The 16,865-nt window shown below is 43.3% G+C and overlaps 1 protein-coding gene across 1 annotated transcript in view; it reads right to left on the bottom strand.

Moving 5' to 3' along the window:
• Positions 1–16,865, bottom strand: part of FBXL7 (F-box and leucine rich repeat protein 7) — a 501,276-nt gene that overhangs the window by 358,795 nt on the left and 125,616 nt on the right. The window lies entirely within an intron of this gene.

The following is a 16,865-nucleotide window of genomic DNA, read 5'->3' as shown; positions in this document are numbered from 1 at the left end:
TTTTCTATATGTTTATCCTGATATGATTTAAGGATATTGTTTCTACTATGGATTAATGGGCTCAGATAAAGGGAATGAAATAAGGAAATATAGGATTATATATAGGGGGTTTATATATAAAAAAAAAAGAGAAAAGAAAAGGAAAGGAAAGGGAAAAAATAAAAAAGGGGGAAAAGTATAATATGGCCCCAATCCGGGACAATTTACCTAATAACACACTTATGGGTATATGGGAAAAAGATTGTGAACATCAATTAGGTAATAAAGCATGGGCACTTCTTTGGTCTAAATCTCTGAGGTCTCGATCATCAGCTAGTACATTACAGTCTATGTACTTTTTGTATCATAAGGCCCTATGGACCCCCATAAATTATGTATTGCAGGTCTCTTACCCTCTAATGTTTGTTGGAATTGTAAAATGGGTCAAGGTTCATTGATTCATATGATATTTAAATGTTCTTTTGTAATCTCTTTCTGGCAAGATGTATGGTCCATAATGAAATCAATGTTTCATCTAGATTGTCAATTATCTTTATCTATTATAATGTTTAAATCACACTCCATACATATTGACTTATTGGACTCTCAAAGAAAATTGTTTGATATATTAATCATTCTTGCTCAGAAATTGATTCTAACTCATTGGAAATCTGCGAACTTACTTCATGTCCAACATTGGTGGAATTTAGTTTTACAACATCATAAATATGAAATAGCATTCTATGAATGTAAAGATCAACTTTGTTCTGTTGATTCTTGTTGGTCCCCTTTACTGAAATACTTGCAAACATCTGATGTATGAATGTATTTGATTTATACTCTTAAGTAACATTGTTTGTGTTTGTACTGCTCTGTGCCTCTGTTACACTGTTTTTTTCATAAAATCAATAAAAAATTTTCATGGAAAAAAAACAAAAAACAATGTGGATTGGGATAGACTTTAACAGTCCTGTTTTGCATTATGGCTAGCGCAGACACAATTTACTTGCAAGACTCTCTGGACCCTTGATGTTTTCCCTCTTGTTCACAACTGCAAGTATGCCACGCTTCATGAAAACATAGACTGCCAAACAACTAGGTTTGATGATCTTGGCAAACTGCAACAGATTTCAGCAAAAGTCTTAAACTTGAAAGAGATAGACAGTGTGACACTTTTAAATACAGCAAAATGGCAGACAGCACATTACATGCATAAAAACTGAGCTGTATTTTCAAAAGGAGTTAAAGCGTTTCAGACAGGACCAAAGGTTTTGAGATGCAATCAAGCAGATACAGCGAAGACTATAAACTCCACTTTCTCAAGGTGTCCTAAAGCTGCCAACTGGATTCAAATTTGCCCAACAGGATCTCTTCTATGTTAATGTACAGTGCTGCTTGTGTGATAGAACTTTAGAAATTATAAGTAGTAGTAGTAGTAGTTGATCCAGTCCTGGGTATACTCCACTGCATGCAGGGACTTGTAGTTATGACTTCCCCATTGCATTCCCTATGAAAAGCAAGATTGGATCAACCCTGTTGGGCAAATCTGGATCCAGTTGGCAACACTGCTTTGAATCAGATTAGAGAGGGAAAACACCAAGGACAAACATCAAAGCAAAGCCACACAAATCCTATAATCAAGGACCAACTAAATCTACCACAGGAAACATGCTGAAGTTTTGAAGAAATATTTATTGACCTGACATGGAACGTGTTTCGGCAACTGCCTGTGTCAGGGTTCAGCTATTGTTTTTTCAATACCAAATAGTAGATGTAAGCATGATAAATAGAATCTAAACAGCAAACTGCCTAGCAAATTGAGTGAAACATAGAAACATGATGGCAGATAAAGGCCAAATGGACCATCTAGTCTGCCCATCCGCAGTAACCATTATCTCTTTCTCTCTCTGAGAGATCCCACGTGCCTATCCCAGGCCCTTTTGAATTCAGACACAGTCTCTGTCTCTAACACCTCTTCTGGGAGACTGTTCCATGCATCTACCATTCTTTCTGTAAAAAAAGTATTCCTTAGATTACTCCGGAGTCTATCACCCCTTAAATTCGTCCTCTGCCTTCTCATTACGCGGCAGCGGTGAAAAGGGTGAACAGAATGCTAGAAATGATTAAGGGGATCATGAACAAATCGGAGAAGGTTATAATGCCGCTGTACCGGGCCATGGTGCACCCTCACCTGGAGTACTGCGTCCAGCACTGGTCGCCGTACATGAAGAAGGACATGGTACTACTCGAAAGGGTCCAGAGAAGAGCGACTAAAATGGTTAAGGGGCTGGAGGAGTTGCCGTACAGTGAGAGATTGGAGAAACTGGGCCTCTTCTCCCTAGAAAAGAGGAAACTGAAAGGGGACATGATTGAAACATTCAAAATACTGAAGGGAATAGACTTAACAGATAAAAGGTTGTTCACCCTCTTCAAGGTAGGGGAATGAGAGGGCACTCTCTAAAGTTGAAAGGGGATAGATTCTTCTTCACCCAGAGAGTGGTAGAAAACTGGAACGCTCTTCCAGAGTCTGTTATAGGGGAAAACACCCTCCAGGGATTCAAGACAAAGTTGGACAAGTTCCTGCTAAACCAGAACGTACGCAGGTGAGGCTGGACTCATTTAGAGCACTGGTCTTTGACCAAAGGGCCGCCGCGTGAGCGGACTGCTGGGCACAATGAACCACTGGTCTGACCCAGCAGTGGCAATTCTTATGTTCTTATGCAGAGTTTCCTTTCAAATTAAAGAGACTCAACTCATGTAGCCCAGGCCTCAACACTGCTACTAGAGAGAAAACTATCCACTCAATTTGTTTTGCAGTTTGACATTTAGATTCTATTTATCACTTTTACATCTACTATTTACCATTGAGAGGACATAAAATCATAAGACTAGCCTTACTGGGTCAGATCAATAGTCCTTCAAGCCCAGTAGCCCATTCTCACGGTGGCTAATCCAGGTCACTAGTACCTGGCCAAAACCTAAGAAGTAGCAAAATTCCATGCAAGCAGTGGCTTCCCCCTTGTCTTTCTCAATAACAGACTATGGACTTTTCTTCCAGGAAAGTGTCCAAACCCCTCTTAAAACTAGCTACGCTATCCGCTCTTATCACAATCTCTGGCAATGCATTCCAGAGCTTAACTATTCTCTGAGTGAAAAAATATTTCCTCCTATTGGTTTTTAAAAGTATTTCCCTATAAGTTCATTGAGTGTCCCCTAGTCTTTGTAATTTTTGATGGAGTGAAAAATTGATCCATTGTACCCGTTCTACTCCACTCAGGATTTTGTAGATTTCAATCATACCTCCTCTCAGCCATCTCTTTTCCAAGCTGAAGAGCCCTAACCTTATTAGAAGCTGAAACATGGTCAATGTTGGGCCAATAAATACTTTTTAATACTTCAGCATGTTTCCTGTGGTTCATTCATTAGGTCCACAACCATACTTTGATCACAAGTACGGGGAGGGAATTAGTTGAGAAGAGAGAGAGTGAAGGCCGTTTCACTTTTCTCTCTCTGTACTCAATGGCTTTTTAGCTTCAACTTAAGAGTAGAAAGCTAATTTTTCAATCAAGTTATGTGCTGCCTCCACTTTCAGTGATGAATTTTACTTTCTGATTTCAGGATGAGGCTTAATGCCATTTCAGCTTGCCTGCAATCACCTGGATGTTGCTTGATGTTCCCCTTTCAACTCACTTGATAAGAATGTAGAAAGCAATTTGCATATAGTTTTAAAGTGATACTTTCTGCTTGGCTATCATGTTCCTTAACTTACTAATTTAATGAAGTGGTGGGTAGTCTTGGCAAAAATCTTCACTTTCTTAGTGCTGAAGTCACTGTTTTCTTTTAATTTATAAAAGTTGGCACTTACTAGCTACACTCCTGTAGTATTTCTGCCACAGTGCCACCCATCTATGCACATGAACAGTCTTCTGTCTGCCTCCTCCTACAGATCTGGTTCATTGAGGAATCAAGGAGATGTAGCAAACTTTTGATGAGGGGTTGCATTGCACCAAATGTAGGGTACTCTACTTGTCTGCTAGCAAAGAATATAGCAAACAAAGAGCAAGTCACTACACTAAGAAGTCAAATGCGCTTCAACGTGGACAAATGCAAGGTCATGCATATAGGGAAAAAGAACCCGTTGTTCAACTACAAATTGGGGGGGGTATTGTTGGGAGACAGCAGACTCGAGAGAGACTTGGGAGTGCTGGTGGATGCATCACTGAAGCCATCTGCACAGTGCGCAGCAGCCTCGAAAAAAGCCAACAGGATGCTGGGAATCATAAAGAAGGGCATAGTAACCAGATCACGGGAAGTCATCATGCCATTGTATCGAGCGATGGTGCGTCCACATCTAGAATACTGCGTTCAGTATTGGTCGCCACACCTCAAGAAGGACATGGCGGTACTTGAGAGAGTCCAAAGGAGAGCAACGAAATTGGTAAGAGGGCTGGAACACTGCTCATACGCCGAGAGGCTGGATAGGCTGGGGCTCTTCTCTCTGGAGAAAAGGAGGCTCAGGGGAGATATGATAGAGACCTTCAAGATCATGAGGGGCATAGAGAGGGTGGATAGGGACAGATTCTTCAGACTGAAGGGGACAACAAGTACGAGGGGGCATTCGGAGAAACTGAAGGGAGACAGGTTCAAAACAAATGCAAGGAAGTTTTTTTTCACACAAAGGGTCGTGGACACTTGGAATGCGCTACCGGAGGAAGTGATCAGGCAGAGTACGGTACAGGGATTCAAACAGGGATTGGACGGATTTCTGAGGGATAAAGGGATCGTGGGATACTGAGGGAGGAGCTGGGATGTAACACAAGTATAGGAAGTTAACCAGGTAATGAGTATAAATCAACCAGGTCATGCATGTGCAAGACCGGAGGGCTAGGACTTCGATAGGAAGGCAGGACTTAAATGGGAAACCAAGGTGGCAAGGGAGCCCCTTCTGATGATTCAGACAGGTCTTGACCTGTTTGGGCCGCCGCGGGAGCGGACTGCTGGGCAGGATGGACCTGTGGTCTGACCCGGCAGAGGCACTGCTTATGTTCTTATGTTCTTATGGTAGTGGCAAAAAAAAATGCATACATGTGATGTATAGTGTGTTTAACAATAAAAAAAAATATCTAAGTTTCACTATCTTATCATGTCCTCTAAGGATGCAATCAAGTAGTCTCGTTTTCAATGGGGTTTGATGAGTGTTATTTTTTATTATCCAGGTGATTGTGTATCTTTTCATCTCTACTCTTTATTTATGTTTCTAAGGTCACCTATTGCCCCTTTAGCTGATATCCTATATTATAAAGTGAGCAATAATTGTATGTATGTAGCTAAATTTTTTTTAGTTCAAATATTTTATTGATTTTAATATATAGCAAGAACAGGAATTGTTAACAGGGCATGAAAACAATATTTTATTTTGAAAACAGCACTAAGGATTTTCATGAAACGGGGTGAATCTAGGGTTTCAGGTATGAGAAAGTGATTTAGCTAGGTCTGGAGTTCAACAAAATTCATTCGAGAAGGTCATGTGGGGGATTTTGTTGATGTGCAAGGCCAGCCGAAGGGAGACTGTAGGAGCTGTGCCTAGTTCTGAGCACATGGCAGAACAGTGAGCGGAGAGTGTGCTAGCAGGAAGAAGCAGAGAGAGGAGCAGAGAAGGCGGTGCTAGCAGGGGAAGAGCGAGAGCTAACTCCGCCCACCCCTGACATCACCAGCCAAACTCCCCCCATAAAAGGGGACGAGCCAACGGCGCACAGCCGTTCGGCGCGCGGCAAAGGCGCTTGCCTTAGCGAGAGCGCCTTTGCGAAGGGCCTCAAGAAGGGCATCAAGAAAGGGCTATCAACTATAGCCGGACTCCCAACTTATAAGACTAGCTAACTAATCAATTGTCTTCAGTCTTTCTTTAGCGTTCTACCAAGTCTTTAACTATCAATCTACAACTTTCTACCAAGTCTTTAACTCTCAATCTTACAACTTTCTATCTCACCAACAAGCTACTAAATCTTTCTCACTAAACAGGCACACTAACAAACAGACGTTCTTAACTGACAATTAACTAACTATTAACTAACTAACTACTACTACTAACTAACTAACTACTCCATCCCTCAGACCAAGAACTAACTAACTACCTCTATCCCTCCCTCAACACTTACTGACCAACACCTAACAGCCCCCACCCTAACAAACATCCTTAAAAAAAAAAAAAAAAAAATTAAAATTAAGAAATAATAACAATAAACCTTTGTAATGGCAGGTAGGACTAGAAGCAGCAAGACTTCAATCAAAACAGGCAGTTCAGTCACCGAGAGCACCCAGGGGATGGCTATGGTCCGAGTACAGATGGAAGGAGAACCAGGACGGAGGGCAGAGGTCTCTGTACAGACCGAGGCCATCCCCTCAAAGATGTCTACAGTCTCAACGCAGACAGAAGTAATGGTTCAACCGGACGAAAGCCTTTTGATGGAGCTAAAGAGCCTGAGAGAGGAGGTTCAGCGCTTAAGGAGCATCCGAGACGACGAGACCTTCATCGATGGAGTCATCCAGAAGCTGTCTCAGATCGCTGAACAGGAACCTGACAAGACCACCCTGGGAACACCCATAGCATCCAAAACAGCCACCTTGAGACAAACTACCGGAATGCAGGAAGTGGTTGGAGACGCTGACTCCTGGCAGTTGGTGACTTCCTCCACAAGAAAATGCAGAGGACCTAACTCTGTCTCTTTTTCCCCCATACAGGACAGCTCAACATCGACACCTCATATCGCCCTGAGGAACAGATATCAGCTGCTACAGGAAGGTCCGGAGAAAGAGCTACAAGTAGTTATTCAGCAGACGGTTCCAACTCCGGAATCAACAGTACAGCCCACCCCTAAGAAGCGCAGAGTGGTGGTCATCGGAGATTCGCTGCTGAGGGGCACCGAGGGACCAATCTGCAGACCAGACCTACAATCAAGAGAGGTCTGCTGTTTGCCAGGGGCCAGGATCCGGGATGTCACTGCTTGCATTGACAAACTCATCAAGCCCCGAGACCACTTCCCCATCGTTCTAATCCACGTCGGAACCAACGACACCGCAAGGAGCAGCCCGGACAGCATACCTGAAGACTTCAGGGCCCTGGGGGAGAAGCTGAGGAGGATGGATGCGCAGGTAGTCTTCTCCTCGATTCTCCCAGTGAGGGGCAAGGGCAGAGCCAGAGAGGATCGAATACAAAGGGCGAACGACTGGCTGCGAGGATGGTGCAAGGAGATGAACTTCGGGTTTCTGCACCATGGAGAAGCATTGCAAGGACTACAGGGACACGACGGGCTACACCTAACCAGAAGAGGGAAGAATGTCCTTGGACACCGCCTAGCCCGCCTATTCCACAGGGCTTTAAACTAGGTAAGTCGGGGGAGGGTACAGGCACAAACAACATACCAGGCGAACTAAAATGCCAATACATTTATGAGGCTGAGGAAAGTAGACACCGAAATTCTGGGTCAGGGGTGAGTGCACACACTTTTGAGTCGGGAGTAGGGTCACATCATATTTATGGGTCACATTGTAATTCCGGGTCTAGGGGGAGTACACACTGTAGTTCTGGGTATATGGGGAGTACACATTGTGGTTCTGAGCCTCAGGAAAGCACAAATAACACAAACAATGCTAAAGGTGTTCAAATAGCTCAAACAGGAATATCCCCACTGAGACATAACAAAAATATAACATGGAGGGCTATGTACGTCAACGCACACAGTTTAGGAAACAAGATCCTGGAATTGGAAACAGAAATAAGGAATGCCGACCTGGATGTGGTGGCGATATCCGAAACCTGGCTCACAGACTCCCACGGGTGGGACATGGTCATACCAGGTTACAACTTGCTTCGCCGGGACAGAGAGGGTAGGAAGGGAGGGGGTGTAGCATTATATACTAAAGATGACATTAAGGTCACGAGAATCTCAGATGTCCAGTATACTGGGGAATCCCTTTGGGTTAATTTGACCAGAGGGAAGGACAAATGCTTGTATCTTGGCGTAATTTACAGACCCCCAAGACAACAGGATGACCTGGATATGGAAATAATCGAAGATATAGAAAATATCACCTTGCGTGGGGACACAGTATTGCTAGGTGACTTCAACATGCCTGATGTGGATTGGGTTACACTTACCTCTGCTTCCGGCAGCAGCAGGAGGCTATTAAACTCTATGAAAGGAGCAAGCCTCAGGCAACTGGTGTTGGAACCGACAAGGGATCAGGCAATACTGGACCTGATACTTACCAATGGAGAAAGTGTCAAAGAGGTCTCGGTGGGTGACACATTGGCCTCCAGTGACCACAACATGGTATGGTTCAATATCAGGAAAGGTTTCACTAAATCTACTACACTAACCAAAGTCCTCAAATTCAAAGACACAAATTTCAAAGAAATGGGAGACTTCGTTCACCAGGCGCTACAAAGCCAAGAAGAAACCGATAACGTGGAAGACATGTGGTCGACTTTGAAAGCAACCATACAAGAAGCAACAAACCGCTATGTAAAATCAGTAAGTAAACGGCGAATGAACAATAAGCCACAGTGGTTTACTGCGGAGATCTCAGACCTGGTCAAGGAGAAGAAAAAAGCATTCATCTCTTACAAACAATCAGGGAAGCAGGACTCTAGAGCAGACTACCTGGCCAAATCAAAAGCCGTCAAAACAGCAGTCAGGGAGGCTAAATTCCTCATGGAGGAGTCTCTAGCAAAGAACATCCAGAAGGGAGATAAATCCTTCTTCAGGTATATCAGTGATAGAAGAAAAAACTCAGGCGGGATTGTACGTCTTAGGAAACCAGACGGAGACTATGTGGAAAAGGATTCGGAAAAAGCCCAACTATTAAATGAATACTTCTGCTCGGCCCTCAGCTACAGACAAGGGTTGGCTCAGTTGACCCGTTTAGTAACTTTGAGTTTACGCCCAGCAGTGTCCACGGTGAGCTGTCAAAGCTCAAGGTTAACAAAGCAATGGGGCCGGACAACCTGCACCCCAGGGTGCTTAGGGAGCTGAGTGATGTCTTGGCGGAGCCACTGTCCGTGCTCTTCAACCTCTCCCTTAGTACAGGCAGCGTCCCGTTGGACTGGAGGACGGCTAACGTCATTCCACTCCACAAGAAAGGCTCAAAGATGGAGACAGCAAACTACAGACCAGTGAGTCTAACATCGATAGTGAGCAAACTAATGGAAACTCTAATCAAACACCAATTAGATAAGATCCTGGATGAGGAGAATCTACGGGATCCCCGACAACATGGATTTACTAAGGGGAGATCCTGCCAATCCAACCTGATCAGCTTCTTTGACTGGGTAACGGGGAAGCTGGATATAGGGGAGTCCCTGGACATCGTGTACCTGGACTTTAGCAAAGCATTCGATAGCGTACCACACCGCAGGTTACTGAGCAAGATGAGTTCTATAGGATTAGGTAACACATTGATGAAATGGGTTGGGAGCTGGCTTGGAGGTAGGCTCCAAAGGGTGGTGGTGAACGGCACCCCCTCCGAAATGACGGAGGTGATTAGTGGAGTACCACAGGGCTCAGTCTTGGGCCCAATCCTATTCAACATCTTTATAAGAGACTTGGCAGAAGGGCTTCGAGGTAAAATAACATTATTCGCCGATGACGCCAAACTGAATAATGTAGTGGGCAAATGCACAACAGACGAAGATTCAGTGCCCGACAACATGATGCACGACCTACTCCTACTGGAGTGATGGTCTAGGACATGGCAACTCAACTTCAATGCCAAAAAATGCAAAGTTATGCACCTGGGCAGCCAGAATCCATGCAAGTCTTATACCCTTAATGGCGAGATCCTAGCAAAAACGGTAGCTGAACGAGACTTGGGGGTAATCGTCAGTGAGGACATGAAGTCTGCCAATCAAGTGGAGCAGGCTTCGTCCAAGGCAAGACAAATCATGGGCTGCATACGAAGGGGTTTTGTCAGTCGTAAGGCGGAAGTCATTATGCCATTGTATAGATCCATGGTGAGGCCCCACCTGGAATACTGTGTGCAATTCTGGAGGCCGCATTATCGCAAGGATGTGCTGAGACTGGAGTCGGTGCAAAGAATGGCCACCCGGATGGTCTCGGGACTCAAGGATCTACCATACGAAAAACGGCTTGACAAATTACAGCTATACTCGCTTGAGGAGCGCAGAGAGAGGGGGGACATGATCGAGACGTTCAAGTATCTTACGGGCTGCATCGAGGCGGAGGAAGATATCTTCTTTTTCAAGGGTCCCACGACAACAAGAGGACATCCGTTGAAAATCAGGGGCGGGAAACTACGAGGTGACACCAGGAAATTCTTTTTCACTGAAAGAGTGGTTGATCGCTGGAATAGTCTTCCACTACAGGTGATTGAGGCCAGCAGCGTGCCTGATTTTAAGGCCAAATGGAATCGGCACATGGGATCTATTCACAGGGCAAAGGTAGGGGAGGGACATTAAGGTGGGCAGACTAGATGGGCCGTCTATTTCTATGTTTCTATGTTTCTATGTTCCCACCTCCCCCTGCAGCCCAATAGTCAGACATTCCTAACAAAGCTTAGAAGTTTAGCCAGCCAATAGGCTGCAGGGAAAATCAGGACAGAAGATTGCTAAGACACTGTCTCTGTAGCTACTGCTCCCACCTCCTCCTGCAGCCCATTGGTCACACATTTCTAAAGAGGCTTAGCCAGCCAATAGACTGCAGGGAAAAGTGAGTTTGACCTCGGTACAGGGAAAGATGGTAGAGTCACTGATAAAGGACAGCATCATTGATCACCTTGACAGACACAGGCTGATGAGGACCAGTCAGCACGGTTTTAGCCGAGGCTTCAGGGAGTTCTGCAGGCTCAGCTAATGAGGGGGGAAATACCCGTGCCTTAATCAGATGAACTGGCAGTGGCAGAAGACCCCCCTGACTCTCCAATCCACCATGATCAGCAGTAAGAATGCCTATTCCCTCCTGCGTAAGACAACTGACATGCCCTCCCCTCCTCCCCCCCACCGTTATCGGCAGGAAGGATGTCTACTCCCTCCTACCTATCTCCTCTGACACTCCCCTCACATCCAATTGGCAGTAGGGATGCCAACTCCTTTCTGCCACCGAGCCCCCTCAATCCTCTGAAACCCTGATACCTTCTGACACCCCAAAATGCTACCCCAATACCCTCAAATCTCAACACCCCTGAAACCACCTGAACCCTCCTTGCACCTTTGAAAGAAGGTTAGCAAGAGGGATACTTACTCCCACCTCTTCCAAAATGGTGGGCTTTCCCCTTTCCAGTACATCCTAGGATGCACCTGGGAGGGGGTCTAAGGACCTGACTGGCCCAGATACCTAAATCCCCTCCCATAGGAAGTGCTTTAACCACCTGGGCCAATAAGAGCTTTGGGCCTCCTTCTTGGTGCATCCTGGGATGCCCTAGGAGTGGCCTAAGACTCCGACTGATCCAAATACCAAAGGCCTAGTAATAGCTGTTTTGGGTTTTTTTTATATTTAAGTATTTTTATTGATTTCAATATATTATCAAGTACTAGCTGATGCCCCGGCGTTGCACGGGTATTTAATTATAGCAACTTATAACACTGTAAATGGATTCAAATAAAGATACTTTATAGTGGTGAATGAAATTATTTTTTTACAGCTTTATAAAAAGTACAATATTCAAATTATAATGTGAAATATTTGACAAAATGAATACAATACAACTAACACAAAACTTGATTATAAACAACATTTTTAGTTTCACCTCCAGGAGCAAGAACATATAAATTCTTGGGTGAAGAGACCCCCAGAACATATCACCCCAGTTAGTGAGGGATCTGCATACCAAGTTTCGTTCAAATCGGTCAAGCCGTTTTAGATTTACTGTGAGAATGGCAGCTGTTTACATTTTTTCCATTGACATGAATGGGTGAAATCTGATGTTCTGTTTGTAGCTCCGCCCACGTGTGCAGGTGGGCCGCGAGACCCCCAGGACATATCACCCCAGGTAGTTGGAATTACTGTGAGAATGGCAGCTTTTTACATTTTTTCCATTGACATGAATGGGTGAAATCTGATTTTCTGTTTGTAGCTCCGCCCATGTGTGTAGGTGGGCCGCGAGACCCCCAGAACATATCACCCCAGGTAGTGAGGGATCTGCATACCAAGTTTCGATCAAATCGGTCAAGCCGTTTTTAAATTACTGTGAGAATGGCAGCTCTTTACATTTTTTCCATTGACTTGAATGGGTGAAATCTGATTTTCTGTTTGTAGCTCCGCCCACATGTACAGGTGGGCAGCGTGACCCCCAGAACATATCACCCCAGGTAGTGAGGGATCTGCATACCAAGTTTCGTTCAAAGCGGTCCCACAGCTTTTTACATTTTTTCCATTGACGTGAATGGATGAAATCTGATTTTCTGTTTGTAGCTCCGCCCATGTGTGCAGGTGGGCCGCGAGACCCCCAGAACATATCACCCCAGGTAGTGAGGGATCTGCATACCAATTTGCGTTCAAATCGGTCCCACAGCTTTTTACATTTTTTCCATTGACTTGAATGGGTGAAATCAGATTTTCTGTTTGTAGCTCCGCCCACGTGTGCAGGTGGGCCGCGAGACCCACAGAACATATCACCCTAGGTAGTGAGGGATCAGCATAGCAAGTTTCATTCAAATCGGGCAAGCCGTTTTTGCGTTGGCAGCTTTTTACATTTTTTCCATTGACATGAATGGGTGAAATCTGATTTTCTGTTTGTAGCTCCGCCCACGTGTGCAGGTGGGCCGCGAGACCCCCAGAACATATCATCCCAGGTAGTGAGGGATCTGCATACCAAGTTTCTTTCAAATCGGTCAAGCCGTTTTTGCGTGATCGCGGCACATACACACATACATACCTCCGATTTTATATATATAGATAACTTGTACAGAAAGCAAATTTATCCAAAGCATGTTAATCATTAAACAATAAATCCTTACTTAACAAAAGTTAAGTAAAATTACAAGAAGAATTATTATGGTGAAATTAGCTCAAGTCCTCTTTAGATCCAAGAATTATATTGGCAAGAAATAAGAAGAGATATAATCAATACATCAAAGTAATGCTGTTCTATACATCGGGAACGAAGCTACTATTTTCCTTTTAGAGCTCAAGATTGAATTTTATCCTTGTCCAGATGGGACATAGCCACAAAATTAGTTAATTGTTGAGGTTCAAAGAGTACATATTTAGTTGAGTGATACCGAACAATGCACTTATAAGAGTGTCTTAAGTAAAATGTAGCTCCTAGTGAGATGACCCCTGGTTTTAAAAGAAGGAAATCACGCCTACGTTTTTGAGGTTCCCTTGAAACATCAGGGAACATCTGAATTTTACAACCAAGAAATTCCTTCTGTTTATTCTTAAGAAATAGTCTCAATAACCATGACTTGTCAATAGATAGAGCCAATGTAACAACTAATGTTGCTGGTGTTGCCACCTCCGTGTCTAATTTCTCCAAAATTTCAGTAATATTTAATGCTTGTCCTTGAGTAGGTTCAGATGAAGAATTTTGCTGGGGAGATAATACACCTGAGAGAATGGTGAAAGATTTCTCTCCGGAACTTCCAAAATTTCTGTTAAATATCTCCTAAACATGTCTCTAGGTGAAACCATGATTACTCTTGGAAAATTTATCAATCTCAAGTTATTAATACGCGCATGGTTCTCAAATGTCTCTACTTTTCTTCTAAGATTTAAATTATCTTTAATTATAGTTTCCTGAAGTTGTTTTACTGAAGCCATGTCTTACTAAGTCTTTTGAAGTATATTTTTTGAAGAAGTCATGTCCATTTTAAATTTTTCTAGCTTTTCTGAATGGTGAATCAGTTTATTTTCAATTTGTTGGAAATTGGGACTAATGGTCTTCCCAAAATTGCCTACCAGGTCCCAAAGGGCTTCTAAGGTCACCTTAGCAGGCCTATCCCAAAAAGAAACTTGTATTGAAGTGCATAGTCTCTCACCTTCCTTAAGATATCCATGGCTCTGTTCCTTCTGGGTCAAACCTCCTCCTGCTGCTGTAATTTCCAGAGTCCTCTTCAGAGATTACCTGAACCGGGATCTCCATTCCCAGGCTCCCTGGTGTTGAATCTTCCTCTGGGGATAGGACCGCCCCTTTATTCGGGGTTTCCTCGCCCCTGGGAGAACTGGCTATCTGTGGTGAAGGAGGCGGTGCTCTAATCTCCGGGCTGAGAGTAGTATCTGGCCCAAGAGAAATTCCGCCGGTCTCGCCCACACCTGGGATCCTCAGCGGGCTAACCTCCGGAGTTGTAGACGCAGCTCCCTGCATCCTCGTGAGCAAGTCCTCAATGTTGCCGAGAGTCGGCCCTACTGAGTACCGCGAGGCACCAGCAGTGCTCCGGCCTCTCCTCTTCAGCATTGCGTTCAGGTAGGAATGTAGTTAAGCTGGAAACAGCTATCACCAGCATAAAGTAAAACAGTCGGCGAGCTCGGGTCGGATACACGTCACCTGATTGCATAGGCAGCGGCCATCTTGGATCCACCCCCCTAGTAATAGCTGTTTTAATGTGTTTAGATTCTTCTGTATTTTGTTTAGTATTAAATTATTAGATTTTTTTTTATATTGTAACTTTTTAGTATGATCCATTTTTGTTTTTTTAGACTGTATTTCAACAGGTATGCTATTTATGTGGTTTGCTTTACAGATACATTTTTGGTGACCCTTGAGGCAGGCGGTCCTCTGCCAAAATAAGATGCTGTGTAGGCTCCTTCGGAATGTGAATAGAGTGTTGCAATAAAGTTTAACTTTGAATACCGATCCCAGAGTTGAGGTCATCTTTCCAACCTTATTTTCTTATTGTCTACATCTTGTTATGTTGCCATTAGCACCCGGCCATTAAAAAGAATTACTGCAGTTCTTACCGACACTTATTTTGTAGACAGTAAGGCCCTGATTCTTTAAAGTCCGCCTAACATTATGCACCGATATTGGCACCAAATCGCGCAGCACTAAGCGTGATTGTATAAAAAGTAGGCACCCATTATAGAATCACGCTTAGCGTCACCTAAGAATGCTTAGATAACGCTAAGGTTTTTAGGGGCAGCATATTTATGCCAAGTTTTTTTTTAATTTTTGTGCCTAAATATAGGCAACAATATCAGAGTCCAACAGCACCCAATTCACTAAAAGGCACCTAAATCAAAATCATGGGTCCAATTAAAGCTGATTATGATGCGTTGAGTGCCATTATCTGCACCAATTAAGCCTATTGATCTATTAAGTTAGGTGTTGATATTGGCACCTAACTAGACGGACTTTATAGAATCAGGACCTAAGGGTTTATGTGGTAAACCTCTGCTAACTAGTTCATATGTGGTAATGCAGATGCTCCGATAATCGCCAGGGTACATTATAAATGCGCCTGTTTAATTTTCAAAATCCTATATGGTATCCTCCCTCCCTTTATCCCTCTTTCTTGGAATTCCTCAAACCCTAATACCACCAGATCCTCCCACAAATTAAAACTATCCTTCCCCTCGCTAAAAGGCATTTCCCACACAGGAAAGCTAGGGACCTCCCTCCACTTCAAAATCACTGAGCTCTGGAACAACCTTACCTCCCCTCTTCAGAACTTGAGCTCTCTCCAAGTTTTCCGCAAGCATCTGAAAACCTGGCTTTTCTCAAAAATGTAAGTCTCCCTCCAAATTAGGAATCAAGGAAACTTTTTTATCTTGGCATCCCAAGTCCTCTAAATTTTCTTCACACTTCTACCTCTAACCCTCTGTTGTAGTACCTTCCTATTTCTCCTACTGTGAACCACGTCGAGCTCTACGAACGTGGAGATGATGCGGTATACAAACCTAAGGATTAGATTAGATTAGATTAGATATGCCTCCGCCAACAAAAATTTTAAAAACATTTTTTTAGTACAAGGGTTGTATGCACCAAGGTTTATGGTTTATTTAGACTTTCTATAACACCTTTCGCTAACCCGCAGATCAAAGTGGTTTACATGTTAATAATAAAACCAGAAAGGAGAGAAGAAAAGGAAATACAATATCCAGATACGAAAGAAAATAATTTTAAATTTGTGGTAAGCACGTGAGCGCTTGCTACAGCTTAGCAAAAGGACCCTTTAATGAATCTTCTGCTAATATGGACTCTACTGTACAAACAAATGTTTCTAAGTAAAACTAACATAATGAAACCAACTCATTGCTTCAGCCCCTACATTGATCTGTATGGAAAGATGTATTCTTCCAAGGCAGAGATCATTAAGAATCTGGAATGCTATCCGTGCTGTACTGTCTATTTAAAATCATTTTCCAGTTACAAAAGGTTAATGCTTGATTAAGAGCAGTTAACATTTCAAAGAACAAAAACACCCACTGAATCCAAGGCTGTTTCAGCTCGATTGCATGTTCCCACTATAAACCATAAAGCTGAAGAAAGGAGGCCACTCCTCTAAGTGAAGAAACATCCTCTTTCTTTTTTTTCTTTCACTTTCCTCTATTTTCAAGCAAATTTGTTTCATTCTTTAAAAGATTTTTATAAAAAGCAAAACACAAAAATAAACTCCTCAACCTGTAATCTTTTAACCAGAACCAGACAAATCAGTATTTTTGTTCCAGATGTGGTGTACCTCTGCTGTGCAAACAGCAGATTTCCATACTGGGTAATTATAATAGCAGTGGCCTCCCTCTCCCTTTCTAAAGTTCTTATGAAAAGTCCACACCACTGTGAAATGACCATAGATCCTGGAGGAAGCTGCTTATGTATTTCTGAACTGCATATTACTGTGTTTACTGTAGGTTGAGTATGCTCATTGTGCTATGGAAGAAACATGCAGAAGTAACAGGTAAGTGACACATTTGTAGTGTGGTTTTTCAATTTTC

This window comes from Geotrypetes seraphini, chromosome 2, assembly GCF_902459505.1.
Source record: "Geotrypetes seraphini chromosome 2, aGeoSer1.1, whole genome shotgun sequence".
NCBI lineage: Eukaryota > Metazoa > Chordata > Amphibia > Gymnophiona > Dermophiidae > Geotrypetes > Geotrypetes seraphini.
Note: the sequence above shows the minus strand (reverse complement) of the source record. Positions and strands in the feature narration are given on the sequence as shown.